Source organism: Mastigoproctus giganteus, chromosome 13, assembly GCF_048544385.1.
Source record: "Mastigoproctus giganteus isolate SK-2022 chromosome 13, ASM4854438v1, whole genome shotgun sequence".
NCBI lineage: Eukaryota > Metazoa > Arthropoda > Arachnida > Uropygi > Thelyphonidae > Mastigoproctus > Mastigoproctus giganteus.
Window position 1 is genome coordinate 75,105,131 of NC_143587.1, and position 11,733 is coordinate 75,116,863.

The 11,733-nt window shown below is 37.4% G+C and overlaps 1 long non-coding RNA gene across 1 annotated transcript; it reads right to left on the bottom strand.

Moving 5' to 3' along the window:
* Positions 1-415: 415 nt before the first annotated feature.
* On the bottom strand, positions 416-6,213 carry LOC150076176 (uncharacterized). The gene is made up of 2 exons (XR_016547843.1): positions 5,933-6,213; positions 416-560 (listed from the first exon to the last, which is right to left on the bottom strand). It is a non-coding gene; the product is annotated as an uncharacterized LOC150076176 (long non-coding RNA).
* Positions 6,214-11,733: the final 5,520 nt, after the last annotated feature.

Sequence of the window (11,733 nt, forward strand, 5' to 3'; positions counted from 1 at the left end):
CAGAAATTTGTTTGTAATGAATTCAGCATCCTGTATTTATTCCTGAACAGTTAGCACAATAATCTAACCTCGCTAGATTATTGTGCTAACTGTTCTTGAATTAAATTAAGATCGTGTTTGTGTTCTATGGATCGCAATGACTTTGTTTGGAAAGTTCTGATTTTATTAAATTTCTAGATACATTTTGATGACATCAGAGTTATACGGAAGTGACAATAGGCTTTATTTCTTTTGGTGGATTTAATGGCTAAAGGACTAACTCGAGTTCAAGCAGTTTATTTTCTTCAAAAATATATTAAAGTCTACATTGCTATTGAACTTAGAATGACATATTTGTTGGGATTTTTTTTTTTTTTTTTTCATTTTGGTAGTAGTATTATTTTATTTTCTTAAGAGAGTCACTGGCTACCATCATATTATTTATCTTGAATTTCAAAGGGCTTCCCAGAAGAAGAAGAAAATTTTTCTTTTATGTTCTTCCAAGTATTACTTGCACCGTCTTTCGTTTTTTGCCATGTATTTTTTGCACTGGTTTTCAATTTTCCCCATTTTTCTTCGAACTGAAAGACAAAGGAAAAAAAAAGAAAATTGTTATTAATATTTTAAAATTTATTTTGCATGCAAGAGAATAAAGAAATTTTAACATTAAAATAATTTCAGCAAATATGCACTTTCAATATTTTTATTCATTCGCATAACCTTTAGTTACTGCAAGTTCTTGATGCTTACTATCCAGAAAAAAAAAAAAACAGTTTAAGAAAGGTCTGAGTAAGAAATCGGCCGGTATGAATTTATTTTATTTAACTTTCGTGAAATTAGTGATTTTTTTCCTTTAGATGTGACATATTCATTGGTCAAGCCTTCAGCATTTCTCCACAGAATAATATTTTACATGGAATTATATGAATAGTTATCTTCTTTCTAGACCACTGCATGGGCTACCGGCTTGCTGCACTGGACACTGACTATCAAATCAAGTAACCACCGTCCTCTCCATACCGGGTTGTTGTTGCTATAGTTGCGCGGTTTTAGACACATCAGCAAATTAGGCCCTATTGCGAATAATGTGTCTTTAAACTGTGTGTATTCTGTGGTCGATTTGCTGTTTTCTCGACGTAAAACTCGAGTTTCTGGAAATAAAAATCTCGCCTGAGACCACCAATTCGCCAAGTTGTGAAAAAGACACTAAAATTCTTTGCGTCATCAATGGGATTCGAAATCAGTCTTTTCCACCCGGTATGGGGAGGACAGTGATTATTCCAACTGTGCTCCCTCAATGGTCCCTCACTAGTGGAAAAGGCCCTGGTTCGATCCCACAATGACACGAAGAGCCATCATGGAGTGAAAACAGGCCATAAAAATGGACTATTTTCACTCCATAGCTGAGTTAGTCGGCCTCAGGCGAGGTACCAAGGTTTTAGATGAAGTAATTTTCGAGTGACAGTTTTATTATTATTTTTTTTATCAAACCATGTAAAATGATCTCCTTAAGATCATAAATTAATACACCTTTTCAAAATGTATATTGATGCCAAATAGTGTCCAAATGAGGATTACAAAAGAAACAATTCCATCTACTCTACTCTGACTGAAGATTTTCAGCCAGGGTATTTGATTTGGAAAACAATTGAACATCTTTTCTGAAATCAACCTTTCTCAATTTAAATTGTCTCCTTGTGTTCTATTATATTATAAGGTGAACGTTTAGAAAAATCTCCCGCAAACTCGTGTTTTTCGTGAAAAACCCGAGTTTGCGGGAGATAAAACCATGCTACCCTCTTTTAAGGCCACTAACTCAGCCATTGTGAAAAATGCTCATAAAAATCCTCACGACATCGACAGGATTCGAACGCAGCCCTTTCACACCTAGCGTTGGGAGGATAGTGATTCTACCAACTGTGCTACTCACGAGGGCGACAGATTATATAAGATGCACGTATCCAATATAGCTTTACCCCGCTATGGCCTGATTGCTGTATCTCACGTTCTTAGAGAGGAAACAGCAAATGACAATGTGAGTATAGTGAGAGAACTCTAATAACGATGTCCACATTGAAGTCCTCTGTGCATTCTGGATGACTATGCTGATAGCATAGTCAGTCGATTGCGAACGATTCTTTCGAACAAGCATCTAATTTCAAGTAAGTAATTCATTGTTGTTGCATATTAAAATGACTTCATTTGACTTACTGCATTAAGCATTCCACAAGATAATTTGACTTAAGCATTCCGCAAGATAATTTATTTTACTTGTTCGTGGTGCAACTCGGTTTCTATTCACTATAATTTTAACTAGTTCGTTGGGAGAAGTGTTTCACAAGCGCAAGTGTTCATAAGCCAGATTGGGAATACCTGGACTTACTAAACAGACAAAATTGAGGGACTGCACCTCGGTACCATCAAGGTGGATCGTGTGGCTTTAAATTAATTCTTGCACACAGGCCCCCTGCCTGCACTCTAGGACCGACCATGAGAAAGCGCTCAAAAAATCATACACACGAATGACCAGTACCTCAATCCCCCCCCCCCCAAACTATTAAATTAAGGCCATCCATAATTTCTTATATTGCCCGTATTTGTGTTATGTCTGTAATTTGCGTATGTTCTCTGGTTGATTTGCCTGTTTTCTGGACGAAAAAACCCGTTTCTGGGAGGGGGGGAAAACCTTGCTAACTACACCTGAGACGGACTAACTCAGCCACGGAGTGAAAAAACCCATTAAAGTTCCTCGCATCATCGACGGGATTTGAACCTGGGCCTTTTCCACTTGGTGTGTGGGGGGGGGAATGGTGACGATACCACTGCGTAGACAATGACCAGTACCAACCAACAGCCTCACCATTTCAGTGAACTACACACGTCTAGGAGAGAACTTTTCAAAGTGGTTATTGCAACACCTTGGGCTGTCGCAGCGTGTCCCTTCTCTCTCTTTCACTCTTGTTGCATTTATCACCAACTTGTCAAGAACTAACCAAAATAGTGGGGTGTCGAATAATTACAAAATTCTGGGTGAGAAGTCGAATTGTTTTGGCACGCATTTAATGTGTCGGCGTAAAAAAAATTTGGGGCGCACTGTTCTAAAATGACATCCAGCTGTTATGTTCTGTTATGTTCTGTTATGTTTGCGGTGAGAATAGTCAAATAGATATGCAAAGCCTCCAACTTCTGTGCAATACTTCGTTTATTCCTATCATCATTTATTTTTCACGAATCTAGTTTAGGCGAGCTAATCTTCTAAATGTTCAGTCCAAGTTAGATACGGAGCTTATTTTAATGGCTCTGCTTCCCATTTGAAGATAGTCTCAACTTCAACTCTACCAGAAATCGCAGGTACGCTTCCTTTAAATCTTCACCTTATCTTCAAGGACTTTTGCTATTATGCTAGAAAGGGAATTCTATTAACTTATTTTGGCGTCACTAGTATCGACGAAGATCCTAAGGCAACCCAAGGAAAAATGTTGGTAAGAACTCCATAACCGCTGCTAACCTAAGTGGTCCACTAATCCAAGAGGAACTATTACAAGACATTTTAAATAAAATATTTCTTTTGTCTATATCTAGCCGAAAATGTTTTTTCTCCAGTCCAGCAACTAAGGCTATGAGGCGTCATTGTTTGTAAATTGCTGTGTGCTATGCGTTTGTAAATTGTTTGTATTCTTGATTGGTTTTCTTGCTATCTGGAAGAAAAACCTAGTTTCCCAAAGAAAAAAACCATGGAACCCTTTCCTGAGATCAATTAACTCATCCACATGAAAAAATCCCATAAAATTCCTCGCATCTCGACTGTGTTCGTCAGGCATTTTCCACAGGGTGTGAGGAGGATAGCAATTATATCTATTGTGCTATCCGTGAAGTCTAGTTCAACTACATCTTTGTCTCTGTCTTGGACAGACGAAGAAACATTCATTCAGTACCTGTATTCCACTTCAAATGCATCTTGGCTTCTGTCTCGACATCAAAATGTTATCTATTACTCAGACACGTTTCTATTACCCTCAGTCGCTATTGACATCAACAGGTGCAAGATTTTTCTGGAATCAGACTGCTGTCTGGGCAGTTGTATCTTTTATGTTCATACTTATATTATAATTTCCTCCTGCTTTTATTTCTCCTATATTTTCTATCCTAGATTGAGTGATTCTATGTGTGAGAGGTTAATGGCTGATCTTTTGAGGTGGCTTTTTTTTCCCCTACCTAATAAAAAAAAAATTACCATATCAGGGTCACAGGGGAACTAAGCCATCTGCCAATGTGTAATACTTGCATAAATTGCATGTGGTCTTTGGACGATTTGCTGTTGTTCTACACGAAAAACGCGAGTTTCGGAGACGGAGTGAACCTTGCTATCCACGACGAGACCGACTAACTCAGCCACGGAGTGAAAAAAGCCCATAAAAGTTCTTCGCGTTATTAATGGGATTCAATCCAGAGAATTTTTGCATCTTGTGTGGGAAGGAAGGCGATTATAACCACTGTACTACCCATGCGGACGGCGCCTACAGGATAAGCCATTTCTTTTGTCCGTTCTTCCGTGGATGCGAGATTTTATTAATCCAATCTACTTGGTAGGAAAGCTCACGCTTAGTTGTGGCTTGCCTCCTCCGGGGTGGATGGGTATTGGGAAGCAGCCTTCCTGGTGATCGGCTTCCTGACAGCAAACTGGCAAGAAAACAATTATTGTGGAGATAAATTCTACAGGTGGATGAAGGACTGTAGAATTAGCTGCCCTCTTTTCTCTCGTTCCTTATACATTTCACCTGCACAATTCGTAGTACCAATAACGTACATAAAGTTGTTATAGTAGGATTTTAGGAGCATCAGCGACTAAGGCCATATTTTTCCATATGTATTGTCTCTAAATTGCGTGTGTTCTGTGGTCGATTATTTGTTTGCTGGACGAAAAAACCCGAGTTTCTGGGAGAAAAAAACCATACTACCCTTACCTAAGACCAACTAACTCGGCCACTTTGTCAAAAAGGCTCATAATAATTCGTCGCATCATGGAACTCGCACTCAGGTCTTTTTCACCCAGTGTGAGGAAGACGGCCATTCACCAACTGTGCTACACACTCCAAAAAGAGTCCGTTTCTTAGACTAACGGCTTGTTGATCAGGAGTGAAATTATAGCGTAAATGCATCGCAAAATAGCTAGTGACCTTGACCCAATAAATTTTTTCTACTGTATGCAGCAGAACAAGATTCGCGCGCACACACACTGCACAAACAGGACACTAGTCATATTTTTGGCTATTTTACAGAATTATATATCATCACACAGTACCATGACAGAGTTGACCTAATGTTCAGATGCTGCTGTCTTACGTAAACTTCAACACATGTCCGTGCCAACTGCGATGATTGTCTGAAACGTGTCAACGAAAATGCATGGGGTTTCCAGTTTTGCTACTTTTTCACACACATGCTGTGGAATAGGATTTATTTGATTCCTGTGGTCGGTATAAGTTAAGATCTGGTCCGAAATATACTTAAATAATTGTTAATTTCTTTTTTTTAAAGTTTTGTTGACAAATTTGACTTTATTTATATTATATTTTATTTATTTATTTGGGTCTAGCCGCATTCCGAGTTTTAAAGTTTTAAGATAGTAAATTAAAAAATAAAAGAACTGGAACGGTGTCCTTTTGTTTTTCAATTATTTTGGCGACTCCTTTGAACAAATTTAAATTTGAACAAAATTTGAACAATGTAGAATTTGGGTAAAGGTACTTAAAAATTAATAAAACTTAACTAGGACACTGCGTACAGTTACATAATATTTAAATAAACATAGGCTAAAATATTTTGCTGTGATGATTAGAAATGCATCCAGTGACTACGAAATAAAAATATTTTTAATTATTCAGAGAAAACATACTATTTGTGAGCACACACAAATACAAACGTTACTGCAAAATTCAAATTACACACTAACCCAATTTTCGGCTTGATTCTCATTGACCTGCATGAGGAGGATGAAAGCGATAAAACATACCAGGAAGACACGCATCTTGAGATCTGCACAGCCACACACTCGTTTAATGTTACTCTTACTTCTCTTTTGGAACCGAGAAAATATAACTTATGTAGTGTTTCGCGAAACTCGCAAAAGAAAACGGGGAAGAAGGTGGTGGACGAGTGATACCAACCAAAAATTTCATAATTTTTCAGATTTTCCTTTCTTCCTAGGTAAAAGCGGATCCCTTTTCATGTTTGTTCACCTGTCCTATTTTCGCAAGGCAGGTGAACAAATTGCGCTCGATTGTGCTTCTTCGAATTAGTTGATATATGTGTGCTTCGTCACCAAACGGAAATGACGTAGAATTGGAAGTTCGCTGTTAGAAGCTAATGAAGTTCCACCAACAGTTTCAAAAACTTGCATATTTATTTCTTCTGGACACAGTCTAAGTAAACCTCTGTAACAGGATTACATGTGGTCTTTTGCATAACTATAAAGATATTGTAACCTTGAAAACTAATAATATTGGCGATATATGCGCTTGTACTAATCCACTAGAAAAAAAAAAAAAAAAAAAACCATGCTCATTGTTAATTGAAATCATATCAAATAGATTCCCAGGTTAATTATCATGAATACAATAATCGGTTACTTGGTGGTTCTTAGGCCACCAAGTATCACTGTGTGTGGTTTGTGAAATATTAGTGTGGGTTGTGTTGTTCCTCTGGCCACTTAGCCTGGGGGCCTGGTGGAGAGCCACTAACACCCCCAGTTTCCATCACCGCCCCGGGGAGGTGGGCCAGGACAAACTAAGAGAGAAGAAAGCACTGGCAGGGTGTAGCCTAGGCATCCAAGAAGAGCAAAAAAAAAAAAAAGATAGGAAGAGGGTGGGATAAAAGGAGCAGAGACCAGGGGGGGCAATAGTTGAGGCACTCGCTTGATTTGAAAGGGGAGACAGTAAGGGAACCCCTGGTACAGGATTCCCATCCTAGTCCAGAGGGTGGGAATTGAAAGTGGGTGATGGGGGTGAACCACCGCGCAAAAGGGGATAGGGGTCGCCCAGGGTGGGGGAAGGAGACTCAACCACCTCCAGATGGTAGGAATAAAAGAACATAGGGAAAGAGATTCCTATGGTCGTGCTTTTTGCAGCTCTGTCCCACACTGGCCTGGGGGTTACCCTAATGGCCAGTGTCAGCATCCCACACCATGAAGCCCCTGAAGGCCTGCATAGCCATCAGTCTGTCCAGTGAAGAGGCTAAGATAGAACATCCAATTAATTATAACTTTTATTCACTCAACATTCACACAATTTTCTTTTTATAGTTTTTTCTTACACTTTCTATTTTCTTTTATATATCAGATTAGATATCGATCAGTCTCGATAGGTGTGTCTTTTATGTAGAAAGGATTTGACTTACTGCGTCCTACCTTTGCATATTATGTAGAAAAGCGTGCGCGGGAGTTGGCGAGCAAAGCGAGCAGGGGGCAAAGCACCCCCTAGTATTTATTAATTAATTTATTTATTATATCAATTTTATATGAGTCTCGGAACAGCCATAAGGACTATTAGTATATAGAGAAGGTATTGCAGAATAATTAATAAGCACACAAGGAAAGTGATACAATTTATTAAATAATTGTAAATAAACTTTAAAAGGGTGTAAACAAAACTACAAAGGTGATTATATGAGCAGAAGAGTCCAACTGAAAGGAAGTTGCCAAGTTTTTGTGGTGTCTAGCTGTTAGAAGGCTAGATACTTGTACAAATCAACAGTATTAATCGTCTTATTAGCTTTTATTTTCAGACCTTTTCAAAATCTAGATCCAGGCTGCAGAGGAGATCGTGGAGTTGTGAGGAGCTGTGTTTTGCAAAGAAATGTAACCTGAATAGCTGACAGATTAAAAAGATCTTCATAGAGCCGAAAAGGTTGCGAGCTATTGTGAACGCATATCACGTGCTGTTATTGACGACGACTGTTGACACCCCTGTAAGATGAGCAGTCTCCATGGCTGGACACCTAGGTTGGAGCGAAAAGTTGGTATAGAGGTAGTGAAGGAGTTCTTGAGTATCCAATTTAAATGATCTTTATTAGTTATGTGGATATTATGTGTTACAATAAATGAATAATTTTGTTCGTCACGGTAGCAGCGCCAGAAGGAAAGTCGTGATCTAAGTCAGGGTCCAATTGCTAGTCCTAGAAACAGGAGAGGACCAAATGACTGCCCATACAGTCGACAGGTAGTAGGAAAGTTTCTGTAGCTTTAAAATGCTGTGAAATTATCATCCCAGACGGAACACAGATCTTTGTCAGCTGTGATCTTGATTTTTTTATTTTATTATTATTTTTTTGTTTGTTTTGCTGGCAGTGAGTATTTGGATATTGCTTCTGATATTCTTCTTGATAAAGGTCATTTGTAAGAATGTCTCTTGTTTGATTTCTAGTCCAAGTACAAAGGCAGGTTTCATTTGCTGATAACTAATTAGTTACATTTTCGATAAACATTTCAGTTAAGTTTACATTTGCCCGGAAACAACAAAAAACTTTAATTCGCTAGCATAAGAAAGAAAAGCAGGACGGGGACGGAGGAAGGTCTCTAGTGCTTCCGTAAAGAGAACGGTGGAAAGTATGCCATCTCTAAGCCCAGGGTTGAATGAAATTCTTCGTCTTTGAAGGCAGGTTTCAGTTATCAGGATAGCTTTTGAAACAGAGAAGAATTTGGGCTTGATTTTAAATTAGTATTACTCCAGGATGTGGAGGAGAGCAGGGATGACAAATCTATTGCGTGATGACTTTACATCTAACTGATTCCTTGTTCATGATCGAAACGATGTTTCGAGGAGAATGGTGGTTGTTGATTGCCTTTCATTTTTTTCACGTCTTCGAAAAAAGCAACATCTGACAGGGAATCGTTTCGGTGATGATAAAGTTAAACAGTGTGATGAAACCTGGTTTGATGGGAAGGTCCAATATTACGACAGAGACATGACTGTACATCTGACGGCGGTGTAGACAAATACCTAATTGTAATGGATGACTATGTCCAAAAGTAGTGACGTAATGTACCTGCATATATATTGCCATTTCATTGTTTTGATTAAAAGGTCTTTTTCTGAAAAGCGTCTATTATCTTACTGTTGTCCAATCTATGCAATAATGTACAGGTAGGGCAAGGATCGTTAATAGAATATAATAATGTTTTATAGCCTTATCAGACAAAAGCTCTGTCTTCATTCGCTGTTTTCTGTTCTGTTGACAGCTCTTTGCAGAATACAGCACCGTTTGACTTTTTCTGGGGAGAGATCGGTTCAATTCCAATAGAAGAATGGAAGATATCTACAAGTCGAAGATCTCAAGTGGAGAAAGTAAGGTTTTCCCGCTGTTATTCGGGACCGCTTTGTTTTTTTTTTAATCGGTCGGGAAGAACTTTCAAGTTTTTTTTTTTATTTCAAGGGGGGGAAGGAGGTGTCCATGTGAGGCCTTTTACCTAAATTCACTTATCATGATTTTTCATTAAATTCATATTTCAAAAAAATTTCTCATATTTCAATTATTTTATACAGTATTTTTAAAAGGCTATAAAATTAAGCTTTCACTTTTCGATTGCTCTTCTTTAACTCAGCATGAGGAGATCAAACGAAGCAGGGAATTTAGTGTAATTCATATTTGTTAGCAGCCTCAAATTCTTCAATTTTAAATTGGATAAGAGTTTTTGAAACATAGAATACCTCAGTAATTGAATTTCACAGTGATCAGTGATTCATCCTACCAATTTCAAAAATAAGAAATAATGTAGTTGTGCTAACTGCTATCGAGCAATTTAAATAAATTATTATTCAATAATTGTTTTTTTTTTTTTTTAGTTTCCTGTTTTGATTTTGCATTTTGTTTAACAATTTAGTTTATTTAATTCCTTGGTAGTAGGAAGCGCCTCCATTATTTCTTTTTGTTACAGCCACAGCAATTTCACTAGTGGTACAAGAATGGTTTAATAGAGATATCACTGATTGGTCACAACAAGCTAAATTCATTTTTTGAGCTGCCAATTAGTGTCATGGAGACTACACTTTAGTGCGTATCAATTTGCTTTTCGAAAATTTCCACGTACTTTTGATTTATAATGATTTTTTTTAAAAAAGTATATTCAGTGAAAGGAAACTTTATGATCATAGGGTAGAAAGTTATTCCTGACTTTGTTTGCAAAGGCAAACAAAGAAAAAAAATGAAATTTGTATCTGAAAAAACAAAATCAAGAATGTGGATCGAACTATTGACATAAAGTTTGAAGCAAATCCATTCATTTAATTTATTACGTAGTCTAGTTAGTCTAGTCCAGTAATTTTATTAAATATTACACATTGAAATAAAGGTTGCCTGTAATTCAAGTAGCTGTAGATTTTTGGAGTTCATCCAAGGAGTGTGAAAAGTTCTGTGCTTATTGGAACTCTGCCAAAAGTGAGTTGTGGCAAGAAGGAAAAGTCAATTGGCCATCACCATTTTTAGTTTAAGAGAATAGTAATTAATCGTTCGAATATGGGATTGCGATATATGTTTATAGACGATGAACGCTGATTCAGAGTGTCAATTAATGAGGTCACAACTAACACCCATTCAATTAGCCTTAGAAAGATTACTCATGTTTTTGAGATCGTTTAAGCCACTTTAAACATACCTTAGCAAGTAATATCCACATGCGTTAAAAATTCCTCAGCACTGGCTAATAAGTTACTTGACAGTTATTCGAGGTAAGACTCCAGACCACATACAATCAAGATACAAAGAGATATAAAGTAGACATTACAGAGAGAGAGAGTTTCTCTTTGTGTATCTTATTAAGAACAATTGGTTATCCCTTCGAAATATCCAGTAATGCTTAAATTCTTAATATTTTTTGTTTTTATAAACTGAATCCCTGAAAATCGGTTTGATAATAACTTGCATCATGGCACATAATTCTGCATTATGAGAATAACATGCTCTCTAAAGTTATATTTCGACAGTCAATAACTGTTATTAACAAATAATGACAATCTCAAGGATTTCTAAAAACATTGTGCTTCTTTAAGAGGAAAAATTCATTCACATTGACGTCAATTAAATAGAATGATTTCCTTGTTGGCTACTCTTTCAACTAAATAATTACAAGGAGTGTGCCTAAATACAATTATTATTATTTTATTTTTATTATTTTTTTTTTTTATTAAAATGAACAGTAGATACATTTTCAACAACAACTATTTACATTCTATGTACAAAGCAAAAAAAGGAAAGATAAAGAAACTTTTTAGAATGAAATACAACCGTTTCAACATTTCAATTTCAGGAATTAAGAAAACAGTTTCTTGGCGTTGGATCATTCTCATATTAAATGTCACACGTTGAAGGTGATGGACTGTTCAGTGATGGTGAAGAGGTGACCGCCACTGTTCCATTCGCTGTTAAGATGATCCACAGTTTCTGTTTTTTTTGCTGTGGAATTCGAGTAGAAGTCTGCTCTGCAACTTCCTCCTTAGGCTCCACTTCAGATGTTGCGCCGATGTGTCGACAGGAAGCACGTCGTCACTGCTTCTTGTGTGGTTCAAGTAGAAGTTGTAAATGACGGCCTTGGCCGCAACGAATAGTAAGTTCCAGGTGGTGTGTGCTGTCTGGTCATGAAGTAGGTACCAGTAGTCATTTCGGAGTGTGGGCGTGGTTGCAGGCAAGCTTTGCTGCATCCAAAGCGTATTTGACGAGTTCCTTGTTCACAGGGCATGCCAGGTATATGTGTTCCAGGGTACC